The sequence below is a fragment of the Crinia signifera genome, chromosome 6 (assembly GCF_055691185.1).
Source record: "Crinia signifera chromosome 6, ASM5569118v1, whole genome shotgun sequence".
Taxonomy (NCBI): domain Eukaryota; kingdom Metazoa; phylum Chordata; class Amphibia; order Anura; family Myobatrachidae; genus Crinia; species Crinia signifera.
The window spans coordinates 122,694,171-122,712,613 of NC_139222.1; positions in this window are offsets into that span (position 1 = coordinate 122,694,171).

Here is an 18,443-nt window from a genome sequence, read left to right on the forward strand (position 1 = left end):
AACTAGACTTCCACAGTCCACCCTTTAACAGTAAATATAAAACTGTTACAATACAAAACATTTTACACAGCAATACAGAAATTCATAATCCTAACAGAGAAATTGGGATACATGAATTAAACATATAAGGGGAGTAAACCATCTGCTCTCGGCCGATCCAGGATCATGGATAAACGATGGGCCGCATTTATCGAACAATCTACTCAGGGTCACGAAGGATAATGTACAATTTTGGGATAAAAATAAAAACAGGGGTGGTTACACTATATACAATTGTTTTTCAGATATGGAATCCTTTGGTAGGTATTGTTTGTGACAACAGACCCTTGAACTCTTTGTTGTCTCTCTTTTTGGTATGCTTTTAAGTATGTTGGTATTATCATTATCAAACATCCGGTCCTGGGTAATGTGTTAAGTTTATAGATTCTACCTTGACCTAAACTGGGACGGGTAACACACTCTCAGAACTCTGTATCGTCTGTCCAATGCCTGGCAGCAGTGCGGTGGCAGTATCCTTGACTTTGAAGATAAGAACGGATGGTGGTGGGGGACAAGAATAGGACCCACAACAATAGAGAAAACTGAGAAAGGAAAAACTTGTTAGTGATCCTTCCAACCTGTTACCAGTGGGGTGTGTCACAGTCCCTTTTGTAGCTTGTACAGGTTGCTTGACCTTAGCTGCTCTCCAGTCCTCCCGAAATGGTGCCTCTTAGCGATTTCTTTCTTTCGCCCTCGAGTGTAAGGACCTTCTGGCTTTCTGTTCCTTTGGCAGTAGGACGAACGTACCCGAATCTCTCTCTGCGACTTTGTTATTGAGGTAGTGCTGGTCAACAAGATTTGGGGTGGTTCTTTCCAAAGGTCTATCAAGCAACCTGTATATGGCAAAGCAGGGGAAACAACAACATCTCCTGGTTCATGGTTATGACAGTTCACAACAGGTGTCAACAAAGTCCCTTTGCTGCAGTTTTCCAGGTGTGGATACATCACTTGCATTTGTGGTCTAGGATCTCCTTGTGGGATTACCATAACCTGTGGCTGCCCGCCAAGCAATGTTTCGATGGGGACAAATGAGGTGGAGTTCTGAGAGTGATTCTACTACTATAATAAGAGATTATGGGGTGTACCATCAGTCCCTAAAGGTTCACACATGATTTAAACCTTTCATATATATATACTTGCATACTCAAGGGTGCTTCTGGGCTGCCATATCTATACACACAAACGTCAACACATATATATATATATATATATATAAATAAATAAATAAATAAATAAATAAATAAATAACTAGAATGCTTCTAGAGTGGACTGTACAAAGCCAATTTTGTATTACCTGCAGAGGATCCTGCTGGAGGAAGGATGTGGAGATGGCTCTGTGGGAACAGCCGTTGCAGTTTCTTTCCCCCAGACAAGTAAGGCATGATCCTGTCGTCTTACCTGTCTGTGGGCACACCAGTAATTTCGGACTAATTTTCCACATACCTTCCCTGTCAAGACAAGTCAGGCCATGGGCTATCTCTATCCTGACAGTTTGGCATGTTCTCAGAGTCACTGGTTTTCCTTGTCCATCTTTCTATTTCTGTCCACATCCCTTCGGCTTCCAGACTGCTTCTCCTGCAGGGGACACAAATCTTGTATTTCTATGTGAATACACTGACATTTACAGGGGGAACACAAACATTATCCGCAGAGCGCATGGCTCACCCAGCTGCCTTGCCAGCGTGTTCATTATCAAGTGACACTGAATCCTTATCGAAGGTGTGGGCTTTACACTTGATAACAGCCACTCTGTCCGGCAGCTGTGTGACTGTCAGGAATCTTTTAAACTTACAACGCTTGCGCCACTGGAGTGCCAGCTACTGAAACAAAACATCTGAGGCGCCATTGGGCCTAAGATCTTTTGCATTACCCCAACAAACGTACTTGGAGTCGGCATGAATATTGGCTGTTTTTTCTCTCAGCCCGCAGTACTACTAATGAGACTGCTGTCGCTGAGTGAGACGTCCAATGGGTTCAGCCTCTACTATGCCTTTTCCACCTATTACGGTATAGCCAGTGTACAATTTTCCCCTCTCAGTGTTGTGGAAAGAACGAGGGAGAGAAAAAAAAAATGAATTACCTCTTCCAATGGGTTGTTACCACCCTTTGGGGGCATGCTGCAAAGGTCTGATTCAAACATGTCATGCAATCATATTCGTCTCGGCTCCCACTAAATTCCACCATTCCAGCAACCTCAGCACCAATCCACCCTTTGTGCCTTGGCGGGCACACCTGGTAAGAGTGTTGCTGGGTTTACAATATTACCCATTTTACTGGTAACATCAATGCAAGTTCCCATTTAGTGAACTTGGCTGATGAATATTTTTCACATGTTTAGGCAGAATTTTAGGAGTGTCCAGACTAGGGCCCTTATTCTGGTCTGTGCGGCCGGAGCCGCATACGTTGCTCCGGCCGCACAAACCAATCCCCGCCTACAATACGGATCGCCACGGCCGTCCGTACGCGGACGGCTGGCGATCCGCATGAAAATGGTGGGGCGTACGCCTCCACCATGGTGGGAGCTGCCCCCTGCATTCGATGGTCGGCGACCATCGAAGGCAGGGCCGCACGCTCCAGCAGCTCCCGCAAGCTTAGACCACACGGACAATCGTCCGTGTGAAAGCTTGTATGGGGGCGGAGAGCTGACATCCGGCGATGTCAGCTTTCCGCCCCCATCACTGGCGTCATAGCCTCATTACCATGCATACGCCCCGCGTTTGCATGGGAACGCCCATGAAACGCTGGGCGTATTCATAGGTAAATGAGGCTATTAAGCCCCTCACGCCCCTATACGCCCCCTTTGCGGCGTTTAAAATTTTTGTGCGGCGATTTCCCCTGCACATGCGCAGAGTGACCTCTGCGCATGTGCAGAGCGAAAACATCGGCGGTACGGCCGCACGCGGGCCGTACCGCCCAGATCAGAATAAGGGCCTATATGAGGAGCATAAACAGTTAAAACACACCCCAACACCACATTCTCAGTTTTGTTTACCAGTAGTGCTATGGCAACTACACTGTGTAGACAAGTATGAAGTGCTCAAGTAATAGGGTTTAATTGTACACTGCAGTACGACATTGGTCAGGCTGGCATCACCAGGTTTCTTACGTCACTATATCTGTCGCCCCCACAGCAGGTCTAATATTCTAAATCACATGGTCTCTTGTGTCAGTTTTACCCATGGCAAAAGGCTGTAATCAGGCCTGTTTCTTCTTCTTTACTATCCACATCTGTCTGTGAAGACATGGGTTTTGCGATTGTACCTATTTATATGTAAATGCGTTTTACAACCCTTTTCATTCTTTGTAGAAGGGGAATGCTTTGTGCATTACTTGGACTGCTTTTCACAAGATGGTGGCTGTGGTTGCCCTGGGTAACATTAGGAGCAATGTTTAAAGTTACTGGGACTTTGTTCAAGATTTACTGGAAAAATATATATATTGACTACTCGCTTTATGGGGTACCGCATATTCACAATGGGTATTTCTCTGCTGGGAGTGCGACAGATCTTTCAAACTATTTTTCTATGATTTGTGGGTTTATGGTTACTAATGTGTCCCAGATTTCCCCCCCCCCTCCCCCCCCCCTTCTTGTTCAGGCGCAACCGCAATCCGTCCTGAGATACCTTATGTCCTGCCTCAGGAGGATTCACCAGAAGTTGTCTATCGCCAACTGCTGGTGCTGTGGATGAGGAAAGGACATAACAATATATCATTAACCCATTGTATTGGTATTTACCCATTTGTGGGCCGTAAGGACAGTGTGCGATCTTGCAAGACCCGGGGGAGGGGCTTGGTGGCTCTCTGAGGTTTCTGGAACAGAAGAGTAGGGGAAGGAGAAAAAAATTGGAAAAAGAGAGAGAGAAAAACTCAAAAAAAAAAATATAAAATATTTATGACAGTAATGTGTACATTTATTTTCAACAGGAAATTTTTCTTTTTTTTTTAATGACACCAGGATTTAGCACTATGGGGGAATTGGCTCTCAACTATTTGGTTCTTACCCTTTTTAACTCCTGTTCTGATTTGTAAGCCCTCCCTTTCTGTCTGTTTCCCAGTGTGGTTGTGACTATGGGCTGTGTCTAGGGGTATTTAGCTAAAAGTTCTCTTTTGGGATTTTCCAGCTCAACCTCAGATTTCAAATGGTGAAGCTGTACTTTGGGGCGCTATACTTTCTGTTTTTAACAGGGTTTCTATTGAAGCTATGGTTGCCATTGATCCTGTGTCCTTCCCATCTTTAGTTCAAAGGGAACTCGGTATTTGTGCTGTAGTTTTTAGCTACCTTAGATGGATTTGACTCTATAACAGTGGAATACAACATTAGCCTCTGAGGACTGTCCAGCATATCTTGCACTTCTTGTGTAAGATTTCTAGGAGTGTCCAGAAATACCCCATCAGGGGTGTAATAGATGACACATCCCATTTTACATAGTAAATCTCTACCCAGGAGGTTAGTCGGGGCCGCTGCAGCCAACAGAAAAGAGTGTTTGGTATGCAGAGGCCCGCTTGTAACATCTGCTGGTTTCGTCAGTGGGTAATGCTGTATTTTTCCTGTTACCCCAATTGCTGCTACTAATTGCTTGGCACAACCTAGACCAGGAGGGAATGTTGTTAACGGGTTTGATACAAAAAAAAACTTTATATTTAAACTATTCCACTTACCCATATCTGAGGCTCCTCCCTCAGATATAGTCTTATGTTACCTGGATGTGGGGTGTATGTTTGTCCTACTCCCTGTTTGCATATATGTGTCATGCTTAGGGCGGCGTTGGCTACTAGGTGGGGCTATGGCTATGTGTTGAGACCTACCTGTCTTCTCCCATTGTGTCTCCCAGTTACTTACATATGTGTTATGTTTCCTATGGTTACTTACCCTGCAATGTCTGGCTATGTGTCCTTTGTTTCCACATTTGAAACATACCATTTGGTTTTGTCTTTCTGTCATAAATCGTTTGTCCAGATCAACAGCAGATTTCTTTAAAGTGTGTATTGACATCTGTCTGCAGTTGGGGTGAATGGTTTCTATGTTGGTTCTCAGATTTTCCCTAAGACCTTGTATCAGCACAGAGACAATCCCTCCCTTAAGATGTATGTTGTCCCTGGGGCTGGGGATACCAGAGTGTTTTGGCAACGCCTGTAAGGCACGGTTGAAATATCCGCTGGTGGACTCACCATCTTTCTGTGTGATGGTGAACCCTAGGGTATTTTTCAACCGTCGCTGGGAAATATACACCCAATTGTATATTTATTAGGCGTATATTTTCCTGGTTGCCCTGTTCAGTTAAAATCTCATCGCCCTCCACACCACTGTCTCAAATGAACTTCTGGACATCTATGTGTGAAGGGAGGCAAGCTCTCAACATGTATCGCCAATCCTTATTGGTGGGCTCATCTGAATTTCCTCGCTCCCTTACAAATTTCTGACACTTTGCCAGATCTTTGCTGGGATCAGGGAAATTTTTGATGATTGAATGACGTTCCAATCGTGTCCATGTATTGTGCATGTCACTATCCTTTACAGGCATTACCTCATCCCCGTCTCCCCGTCCACAAGGAGGTTCCACTGTGTGCAGAGGGTGGATCTGTATCCCCCCTGCACCATTGGACAACATCCCAGGAACAACTATCTCTGTGCTGTGTTGTGTGTACTTACCTGTGTCTCCAATCGTGTTCCTGGCATCAGCCATCTCCTCGACCAGAATGGCAGCAGCAGCTTGGGCTGTCTCAGCCTCTCTCTCCTTTCCGCTAGCTTCGCAAGGGATGGCTGATGTCAGGAATCCCCCTTGTGAATCTGTATCTTGCTTATAGGGGGTAAAAACAGTACACAAGTTATTCATTTTCGGGTTATTTTTGGTTTCACTTCGGACTTGAATTGTTCCCTTTTTTTTTACATATTGGTGAATGGAAACATTCGTATTCCTGTGGCTGATTACACCTGCATCTTACAGATAATTATGTTCCCTTTTGATTGTACTTTCCTTCTGCCACAATTTAAGAATTTCTATGTGCTTCTCTCTCCTTACGACTGGAGAGTAGACATATTTCATCTTTTACTGCTGATAAGATTTCTGGATCAAAGCTACCAACACTGGGAAATTCTAATTTGCTGCCTTGTGTCATTTTTCTCCATTTATTTTGGTAAACAACTGCGCGTTCACCGTGCTTACAGCACATAATAAAAGCCGCCGATCCTTTTGATCGGCTTGCTTCCTCCCTATCTGACACGTTATCACAGCGTGACCCGTTATTACCCATAATTACAGGAATAAACGTTCACAGCTAATAGATACCGGTGGGTTATTACTTGTCTGAGAGCTCCCCAACCACTCACTTCTCCACACACTGGCACTATTCCGCAATCAAGCGTGAAGCCCAATATGCGAGGTAATGTTACTCAATCACCAAGCTCTCAACTAGCCGCGCACGTCTAGTTGACCTACAAGGTGCGGCCTAATTTCTCCAGGGCACAACAAACTTGTTTTCTTGTACCCCCAGAAACTGGATTTTCTAAAGTAGCTAATCGGATCGCTGGGTTCCGATGTATCTTCTTGTACCCTCCTAGCGGATCAGTTCCGCTGAAGGGGCAGTTCCTATGTGCACGTCGCCACGTACACCCTGTCCTAACTGGACTGTCCTACACTGGACTACACTGCGCTTGAGTCGTGCCGTCACACACCCGTTCGCCTCAGTTATTTTTCACACTGGGCGCTATTTACACCTTGGTCTTATGCTTATTGTTGAAATATTTCTGTACAGAAAATCTTCCCAGGCTGGTAGCTTTTCACTAGATACTTATGTAGGTATAAATCCCTTATAATAAGCTATAGGAATCTATTAAAATAATGCTTGAGTTGCTTGTTTTTGAAAAATGAACAAAAAGAAAAAAACTTATTTTCTTTTATTAATCACCGCCTTATCCACAGTATATTACTATACTGTTTAAATAAAGCTAGTGGTTCAATACTGTTCACCTTTGAGTTCCTATGTGTGCTGCATGTGCAGTACCAATGAACAGCCACGTGTGTACGTGCGTTGTTCACAGGCCGCCGATGAATCGGCCACCCACGTGTTCTATAGTGTATTTGCAAGGTTGTGCTCGAGTTTCGCTATACGCAGTAATTGCGCCTAAATGTGGAATAAATCCCTTAACTCCGTCCGAAAGTTACGTATCAAGATGCAAAATAAATCCCACACTTAATCCGTAAATCACGTACAAAGATGCGAAACTTTCCCGATATGGGCACGTGCGCGCGCACCTTGTGTAATACACAATAGACGCTTTACGTTACTGTAAAAGGCCCAGAACTTATCGCCACGTGGCGGAGTCCCTGGCCCTGCAGTAACTCACAATAAAAGTTATAGTTTTGCACAGAAGGGATCCTCTATGTACTATAATAAACACAGACTCCACGTGTGCGAACCTTATCGCACGTGGTACATATACTGTAATAAACAAGCAACTCAAGACACTATACCCCGTTAAACTACTTGTGGCAGGCAGAAGTACAGTTTACTAAACACTTAGATGTGATATGCTTTAAACACGTGGCTTTCACTTATTGTACTCCGGGTTCAACGCTAGCACTTCCCAAACCCCGCACCGCCGCGGACCCGGCCTATCCAGCAATGGATAATAATACTTCCACCCTTTTGCTGGTATAGGTCGGGTCGCACGCCTGGTACTGAGTTCTGGAATGTGACGCGGCTGGACGACAGCCCCCAATTGTTAATGGCGATAGAATATGACCAAAGAAACAATAAGTGAAAAGCGCAGGTTACGTATTGTGTCCGTAACCTGCGTACCCTTTATACCTAACTACGTGCGAACAAAAACGTAGCACAGCGTAGCGTACCTTTATTGTGTATTATACACCCAAGAACCAATACCTTAATAAGAGATTCCTTCGCAGTAATTCGTCTCTAATCTGCGAATATACCTTTAAGGACAGTGTCCGTAATATACCTTTATCGCTAAATGCGAATAACAGACACAAACCACAGTATAGAAGTAAGGAGATAAGAACTCTGCAAAAAGGTTGTATTTGAGTCCCTAATGGACAAAAGGGGGTTACAGGAATAGAAAATACAGGTTTAACAGGTAATGCAATATACTAACAATAAATATACTAACAGGCTCCACTAAGGGGAAGAGAAACAGATACAGGATACAATCATAATCAGCCACATTACATAAAAGGGGAATACGAATGTTTACCTTCAGGGGAAATAGCAAGCGCAGTCCGGTCGGAGCTCACTATGTTCAGGTTTGAACATAGTCCGGTCAATGGTCAGGGAAAGAAAGATGTGCCGAAGTGACCGAGGCAGCCCTGGGTCTCCTATCTTATAGGGTCAGAAAGGGGAGGTCAAAGGCCATTCCTATTGGTCAGAGATCGTATGTCAGGTCCGCTGTGATTGGGGGGGTAAGATGATACACCTGGTTTGACTAGGTGCAGGGGAGTGAACTTTAGGAGTCCTTTGTTCGTTAGTATCGTCGGCAGGGATTGTAAACAGCTGTAGAAACCGGTTACATCTAGATTCCTTTGTTATATACTTTCAACCGAAACTATCTTGAGAATATGGAATTATGTCCATAACTATCGGGCCGTGTCTATTGCGAAATATTCGCAATGACCGGAATTCTGCGCATAAGAAACGGAACGGAACGGTACTAATCATGATACAGTCAGATGTATGCAGGGCTAACTAAGCTATGTGTGGCGTTCTAAACCTTTAACTATATTTTATTTAGTGTCAGTATGTTATTATGAATTTATGTGTGATAGTATGGCTACTCTTCTGGTCCACTTTGTCACACATACTCGGGTATGGAAACTTTATTTGCGCAACTCTGCGAACCAAAATGGCGGCCATACTATCCTAAAATGGCGTGTGTGCAACTAGACTTCCACAATATATATATATATATATATATATATATATATATATATATATATATATATATATCTTGAGACTAGCTTGCACACCCAAATAGATGCAATCGACGGAGTGCCAGGCTCATAATTGGTATAATACATGCAGTATTAGAAAGCCAGCAACATCCGATTTTTTGAAAAAGTATCAAAAGAATTTTAATGGCATATTCAAGTGCAAAAAAAGACAGACATAAAAACTGTGTGAGGATGGGATGGAATACTTAGCAGCATTTCAGAGTCAATAATGAACCATCACAGCATCCTCCAGTGTAGTCATACCGACAGCTGTTTCGGTGCATGAAAGATGCACCTTCTTCCTGGGCATAGACCACTGACCCCCAGGCTGCCCTTTTTATACATGCACAAACACATAATCACATGAATCATACTCACCTGTCACCGCCGTTTTCCCGCCGATGACGTCATAGAAGCGCGTCTGTTGTCCGGCGTAGTCACAGCAACACACAGTCCTAAGCCGGCGTCTGTGATCGTGGAGCGGAAGTGCGTCACCATCTCTGTAGCCACGGCAACATCGGAAAACTTCCGGTTACTGCCGCAGCACAAGTAGCGCTGTGTGCACCCGCTGGTTACCACTGTTCACGCACGGGGATAGATGTACAGGCTGGTTGCCTGGACAACCCTGACGCGATTAAGACGTGACAGCGTGGTATGGGCGGGACAGGGAGACGAGCTGACCAATAGAAATAGCTGTATAGCGAAACAAAAGAAAAAAGTATTTATAGAAAAAGTACAGATAAGAATTCTTTACTAGCATCGGACTCTTTTCATCCATTACCTCTTAAAAGAGGTTTACCATTGTCGCAATTACTACGTGTGGTAAGAATTACCTCTGATCCCACGGCACTCCCAGAGGCTTTGGCTGAAATGGGCAGACGGTTCATTTCAAGAGGATATGCACCTAAAGACATCGAGGAGGCTGTGGCTCACTGTTTACAGTTGTCACGGAAACAGACGTTTGAATCCAAGACCAAGGACACCATGAAAGAAAGATTGGTGTTCTCCTCGACATATTCTATTGCGTCTGAACATATCCGTAAAGTCTTTTTGAAACACTGGCATATAGTGCAGACAGACGAAATAATGGGGCCTCTATGCAAAGTTCCTCCCCTCTTCTGCTTCAAAAGGAGCAACAACTTGAGAGACATTCTGGCAAGCTCAGATATTGGACCCATCAAGAATCAAAACTGGCTTAAAGCCAAGGATGGTGTGACCAAATGTCATAACTGTGTCAACTGCCAATATCTCAACACAGGAACCACATTTACTAATCCGGTAGATGGTGTCACATATACCATACGACATCATCTTAATTGTGACAGTCGGTATGTCATCTATTTAATCCTGTGTTCTTGCAATATACTGTACGTCGGAAAGACGATACGACTCCTGAAGGAACGAATTGCGGGACATCGTTCATCGATAAAAAAAGCATATGCCACCATAGATTGCAACACTCCACCAGTGGCCAAACATTTTGCCACCGTCAAGCACACCATGCGAGACTTTCATTTTATGCCTATAGATCACGTCCCTCCTCTGAGACGGGGAGGAGACCGCAATAGACTGTTACTTCAGCGCGAGTGCCAGTGGATTAACCGTCTCAAAAGTACCACCCCGTTAGGTCTTAATGAGTATCAGTCTCTACATTGCTTTATTTAAATTGCTATCCTGTCTGCCATCATGGGGTAATCGTGGTGTCCCACTATGTGTATATTTTATATGTTTATCTGAATACCTATGCCTGTACTTAATTGCATTCCCTCTCCTGTAATTTCTCCCGTACCCTTTATCTTCATTCTATTCTTTCTATATGTCCTATCTCTTGGACACTGCGCTCTTCTCTGGATATTTACGTTTTTTCCATGTACTATCTGTTCACTTTGTATGTCCTTTTTATTGATCCTTATTTCAGACTGCTCTGCTTATCATGCGCATAACTTTTCTTACACATGACATCATATTATTATGCTTTTTTCTTTTGTTTCGCTATACAGCTATTTCTATTGGTCAGCTCGTCTCCCTGTCCCGCCCATACCACGCTGTCACGTCTTAATCGCGTCAGGGTTGTCCAGGCAACCAGCCTGTACATCTATCCCCGTGCGTGAACAGTGGTAACCAGCGGGTGCACACAGCGCTACTTGTGCTGCGGCAGTAACCGGAAGTTTTCCGATGTTGCCGTGGCTACAGAGATGGTGACGCACTTCCGCTCCACGATCACAGACGCCGGCTTAGGACTGTGTGTTGCTGTGACTACGCCGGACAACAGACGCGCTTCTATGACGTCATCGGCGGGAAAACGGCGGTGACAGGTGAGTATGATTCATGTGATTATGTGTTTGTGCATGTATAAAAAGGGCAGCCTTGGGGTCAGTGGTCTATGCCCAGGAAGAAGGTGCATCTTTCATGCACCGAAACAGCTGTCGGTATGACTACACTGGAGGATGCTGTGATGGTTCATTATTGACTCTGAAATGCTGCTAAGTATTCCATCCCATCCTCACACAGTTTTTATGTCTGTCTTTTTTTGCACTTGAATATGCCATTAAAATTCTTTTGATACTTTTTCAAAAAATCGGATGTTGCTGGCTTTCTAATACTGCATATATATATATATATATATATATATATATATACACGTGTCCAAGAGACTGGCACAATCCACAGCTTATATGCTTTGTAATCTTGGCTGGGTGCCTGCACAAATGTTTGTATACTTGCAGGGTTTGGAGCGGCACTCTCAGCAGGAAGAATCACCAGGTACACTTTGTTACAAGAGCGACGTTTCAACGTCCTTTATTCTGACATTTTCTTCAGGCTAATGAGAACATACATTCAACTTAGCTTTATACACCTCTGTGCTCAACCACGTCACACGCTTTCACGCAGATCAGCGCAGCGTGAGTGACGTCATAAAAGTGCTACCGCCACCATGGATACATATAATAACAATGTGCAATTCATAATCATACAGAACGAATGGCACAATAGACAAGACAGCAGAAAAACAAAGACAAATAGCGTTGGCAATATATATACACAATAGAAAAATATGCAAACAGCCGTTACATTACACGATATATAAAACATGTGCAATAGCGCTACAAATGGCAACATATCAGTGTATCTTTCGAGATAAAATGACTGTATAAAAGATTGCTTAAATATAGCTTGCAAAATAAAGTGTAGCTAATGTATGAGGATGATCAGCATAAAACAGTGGGTTATTGGCAACATCTGAAAGCAAAAATGTTTTACAAACCACAAATGGATGGACCTAGGATAGATCTAATCAAGCACTCCTAGGAAGAATAACCAACATAGGCATCTACAAAAGATACACAATTATGCTACATATATACAAGCTAAGCCGTAGTCACCGGTGGAAAATTAGCAACTATATAATGAGCAATTGTATCATTTGCGGGATAGGCAGCTAATCCCTGCCAGCTCATTTAAACCACACGGGGCTAGTGTGTCCAAGCGATGTATCCACCACGTCTCACATTTGAGCAGTTGCAGGCTCCGGTTACCACCCCTCAAGCTAAGGGGTATGTGATCGATCATGCGATACCTCAGGGAGGGTAAGGTGTGCTGTCGGGATACAAAGTGTTTGGGTACGGGTAAATCACATTTGCCACCTGCAAGTGCCGCTCTAATGGTGGAGCGGTGGGTGGTGATGCGCTCTTTAAAGCTTCTCTCCGTTTTGCCTATGTATGATAAGCCGCACGGGCAAATTAACTGGTAGACTACAAATTTGCTTTGGCAAGACAATGTGTGTCTAATAGTATATTTTGTGCCACGGAGTGGATGGTAAAATATGTTACCCGGTATCATACAAGTACACACAGTGCATGTGCATCAGATGCAACCCAGAGGTGGAGGTTTTTCAGGCGCATTAAAACCAGTAATATCTGTTTTTACCAGCATATCTCGCATGTTGGGACCCCTCTGGTAGCATGCCAGAAGCCTAGTGTCCGGGATGTTAATCTGGCGATCAGTTTTGACTATAGGCCATAACTTTTTGGAGATTTTATTAATAACCGGGCTTTCTTTAGTATATGTAGTAACCCATGGGATAATGGGTGTGGGTGGCAATGCTACTTTAGGGGCCAGGAGCTGTGCACGGGGTATGGCTGCTTCCCTATCCCTGGCTCTGGAGTTTATAGCCCCGTACTAAGAACCATTGTATCAATTTCTCAATTTGAGCATCGGACTCACAAGGGTCTGAAACTATACGTTTTACCCGCACCATTTGTGAAAATGGCAAACCTTTAATAAGGCTAGCTGGATGACAGCTCGATCCATGCAACAAATTGTTCCTGTCAATTTCTTTTTGGAACAGGGAGGTGGATATCCCACCATTAGCAATGGTCAGTGTGACATCAAGAAAATTGATAGAACATTGGCTATATGTGATAGTCAATTTAACCGGGCTTGTACTGGCATTATGTAACTCAATGTGTGAAATCAAATCAGAGATGGGACCAGACCAAATCACCAGTAGGTCATCAATAAATCTGCGATAAAGGAGTATTCTGGCTGCTATTGTAGGTACAACAAAAAACAAAAACTGCTCAACATAAAACATGTAAATGTTGGCGTATGCCGGAGCGGCATTCAAACCCATTGAGCAGCCATTGAGCTGCAGCCAGAATTTTCCATCATGCAGGAAATAATTTCTGCACAAGACAAATTTCAACAGAGAAATCATAAACTCTATGTCAGGTCCCATATAGTCAGTTTGCTGTCTGCATCTTTATGTCACAGCAAACTGACTATATGTAACATTACGGTGTGCGCCGTATTATGTAATGGGCATTATGGTGTGTTTTATAATATGTAATGGCCATTGTGATGTGCGCACCCCCGCAATCACTTCCAGTAACACCACAACCACCCCTCCCCCACCCGTAGTACACCCTGAGCCGCCCCTCCCCCACCCATGCCACACCGGCCTCCTCACCATCCACAGCACACTCAGACCCCGTCCCTCACCCACACCAACTCCACACCTGCCTATCCAACACTGGCAGCACCCCCAATCATCCCCCACCCAACTGCAGCACCCCAGCTCCTCCCCCACCCACATGCGGCACCCCCGCACCTGCAACTCCACCACCCTTAGCAAACCCGCACCGACCCTCCCACACCCACAGCACCACCGGACACCCTCGCTACACCTGCGGCAACCCTGCACCTGCCACTCCCCCACCCTTGGTACTAATGCACCCATCCACAGCACCCCCGGACCTCCTGAACCCTCAGTACCCCTGCACCCAGCCACGGCAACACCACACTCACCCATCCCCCACCCGAACTACCCACACACCCATCCCTCCACCACCCACACCACCCATGCTCCCATGCCCACAGCAGGGAATCTTTCATGTAATAGTAACCATATTGCACGCAATAAAGGTGTTCACAAGAGGTGGAGCCCCTTACAATGGTGTGAAGAGCACCTGTTGGGCACGATGAATCACCTAGTATTTACATACCCTAGACGGGGTCTTGCACTGGTCGCGAGCCCCTAAACTTCATTAACCATTGCCCGGCTGTTCACCAAGGCGGGAAAAGGCTCCTCTCTCCCATGCATAGAATAGTACAATCCTCTAGGTTCTGCCATTGAGCAGACTGGCTGGAATAGTCTACTTTCCCTGCTTTGAGGTGCGTTCTTTTATAACCTATATTCTTTTTTTTTACTTGAGGGATTATCACTTATATGTTCATTCCTGTTTTTCCTCTGTGAGGAAGGTTAATATATATGCAATCTCTTCCAAGGAGTTATGATATAGTAAATTATGTTTTGGATGAAGTCCAATTAAATAAAATAAATACATTTTATTTATATATATAAACATTTTAACCATTATTTACATATATGCACATATTAACAATCATAAGGATGTCATCCATACCCCCCCTGAACAATTGCGTGTCCTCGCGCACTTTAAAACATTTCAATACATTCCATTGTATAAATAAACAAATACAAGTACCTGCAATTACAAGGTTTGAAACCTCTCAGCAGTTTTAGGTAGGTTATTAAACAATTACTATTGACTGTGTACAATTAGCATCAATCTCTGTACCTAGAAGGTAGAATTCCTTTAGTGCATCTCTCTGTCCTTCTAAATACAGGTGCAACATTGGGGAGGTCACCACCCTCTTTACGACGACGACCTCATCACCGGTAACTTTCCTGGACATGTTCACAACTTCTTCAAGACAAGGATTTTTAATAATTTTGGACCCCTTACCCAGGATGTGTCCGTGCAGCCATGTCATGACATTATCAAAGGAGTCCCACTGCTTGTTGAAGATTAATCTTTAAGATTAGTTTCAGGCGTCAACTCTGATCTCACTTCCGCTGGATCATCTAAGTCTTTAGGCAGAGCAGTACATCTCTTTAATTGACTTCGGTTAACCAGCCAGGATCCTCCTCTTTCCTAACCCAGTTTGATGATTTTGAAGATGTTGACATAGGGTTGTGGTATATCAACAATTTGATACGGTGTAAGTTCCCAGAACTAGTAAAGTTTGCTAAAACGGCGGTTCCGTTTTTTCCACACCAGATCTCCAACTTTCAGCGATTCGGCTTTAGCTGATTCATTGTAGTACTTAGACTGTTTTTGTTGAGCATGTTCCTGATCCTCACGTACTAACTGATAAGCTGTTTCAAGTCTCGAAGGCCGAGCCTTGATTCGTGCTGTAAAGAATCAACCCAATAATCAGCAAAGAGCCCCCATACATCCCATTGTGACCACCAAACCATTAGAACTGTTCACCATTGACCATGTCAAACTAGAGGCTAGTAGTTCCGGCTATCTGTACGCTATCACGATGGTCGACCATTTCTCTAAGTTTGTGGTAGCTCTTCCTGTAAAAGACGTCTCCGCCAAAGTTACTGCTGAAATAGTATGGAGAACTTTCATCCAACCCTATGGACTGCCACAATCTATATTCTTTTTTTTACTTGAGGGATTATCACTTATATGTCCTTTTTTTATAAAAAGTGTCCTAATAATCCATTTGGGTTATATTAACCCATTCCTGTTTTTCCTCTGTGAGGAAGGTTAATATATATGCAGTCTCTTCCAAGGAGTTATGATACAGTAAACGATATTTTCTGATGATGTCCAATTAAATTAAATAAATACATTTTAATTATATTTATAAACATTTTAACCATTATTTACATATATGCACATATTAACAATCATAAGGTCAGAGGATGTCACAAAAACAGTTTATGTGTCTAGTAGGCCTTGTAGGCTTTAAGCTGTACCGTCTGCCAGATGGTAGCCTCTGGAACAGGTCATGTGCAGGGTGGGACTTGTCCTCGATGATCCTGCCTGCTCGTTTCAGGACCCTGGCATGATAGATGTTCTCAATTGCAGGGAGATTTGTGCCTATGATTTTCTCTGCTGTATTCAGGATGCGTTGTAGTCTATGTCTGTCATGAGCTGAGGCCGAACCGAACCAGACTATGATTGAGGGACAGAGAACGGATTGAATGATCGCCATGTAGAAGATTATCAGAAGCTCCTGTGGCAGTTTAAGCTTCCTTAATTGGCGAAGAAAGTAAAGTCTCTGCTGGGCCTTTTCTTACTGTACTCTCGATGTTATGTCCCCATCTTAGGTTCTTGGCGATATTAACAGAATGCAAATCACAGAGCTAGACTACAACTTCCAGCAGCTCCCATGGTACTCATCAATGCTTATCCAAGCTGTATTAGCAGCTATGTTGTAGTAGAAATCTGGTTGTCATGGTGATATTGGTGATGAACTATAACCTTACTTTATAAAAAAAATAAGAGGTGAAAATCTGATTTCTGGTGTTAAAATGCACAAGTAAGATGATGTATTTTATCAATAAAATAACCTTATATTAATAACACTACTTTTTTTGCAATATTCACAAAGAAAAGTTGCTTCAAATGTTGCCTCCTCTTGAACTAGACATCATGAGGAACTAAGCAAAATACCAAATTGGGGCCCCGTCCCTCTTATAGCATTATAATATTGGGGTTTATTCTAGTTCATTCTTTCTGACAAAATCCTTCTTAGATGGACAAAACCATGTGCACTACAGGGGGGCAGATGTAGATTTGGGTGAGTTATTTTGTTTCTGTGCAGGGAAAATACTGACTGCATTATTTTACACTTCAATATAGATCTCACTTTGAAGAAAAACCCCACCCAAATCTAATTCTCTCTGCACAAGTTACATCTGCCCCACCCGCAGTGCACATGGTTTTGTCCATCTAAGAAGGATTTTGTCAGAAAGAATGGACTAGAATAACCCCCATTGTTCCTAATATATGCCCCTTAAATAAATGCGTGGCAGGAAATTTCCCGGTCCTTTTACAGGACTGTCGCAGTGAACACCAGACTATAGATAGGTGAGTACTGAAAAAAATAGGTGAAGTGTGCATGGGGTGGGCCTCCCTGGAGACAAGGGAACCATGTGCACCCCAAACACTGCACCCATTATAGATACACCGGTCCCCATGTCCCATTATTACACCTTTTTGACATTGTCGATCACCCTCTTCCACACTTTTAACTCCATTATCAAGATAATAGTGGCCACTCCAGATCTGAGGCTGCAGCACAGTCCAAAATTCAAATTGGGGAGCCACACCAACTGTCGCTCCATATGCTGCCAAAAATTGCTGGCAGAGACTTCACCTCCACCTCTGGAGCCGCCACTGATTACAGTCCTACTGAACTACATCTTCCCAGTACATACCCCACTCAAGTCCTAATATGTGTTGAGGTCAAATGGACTATTATGTCAAATATACTCATTAAAGCTTGTAATAGCAATAAATAATGGGTCACACAGTGAGGAGGTGAGGGGACGGGGGATTGTAGCAAGGAGCCACTAAGTGGACTGACAAGATCATTCACCAAATGGAAAACTGAAGGCAGGTGGGCAAATGTGAAGTGGTGAAAGGACTAATGCTGGAAATAGAGCAGGAAGAGGGCCCTGCTCATGGGGCCTTACAGTTTTACAGTACATACTTATATTTAGTTGCACAATATTTCTAATGGTATTGCTCAATTTGGCCCTTCTAAGCGATAACTTAAAAAATATCGCCCAGTGTGTATGCTACAAATGACAAACATTACGCTCTCCCATGGTCTTTAACAACCCACCATCTTTTGTACATGCAACTCAAATTGACAAAATCGGCACCCACTGATGTTAAGAGTGGGGGCCCCAATGACGTCACTGAGCATTAACAATATTGTTCAGTGTGTTTGTCTATATTATTCGGCAAGGACCACCCACAATATTGTTAACATAAATCGCTAAATCGATAAGGGTGAACTGGGAGAGGAGGTGGGTGGGTGGTCCAAGATACTGAGAAGAATGTTATGGCTCACAAGCTTTTATGAAATGGTGAGAGTTGAAGGCTCTTATGAAAGTGTGGTGGCTAGCTA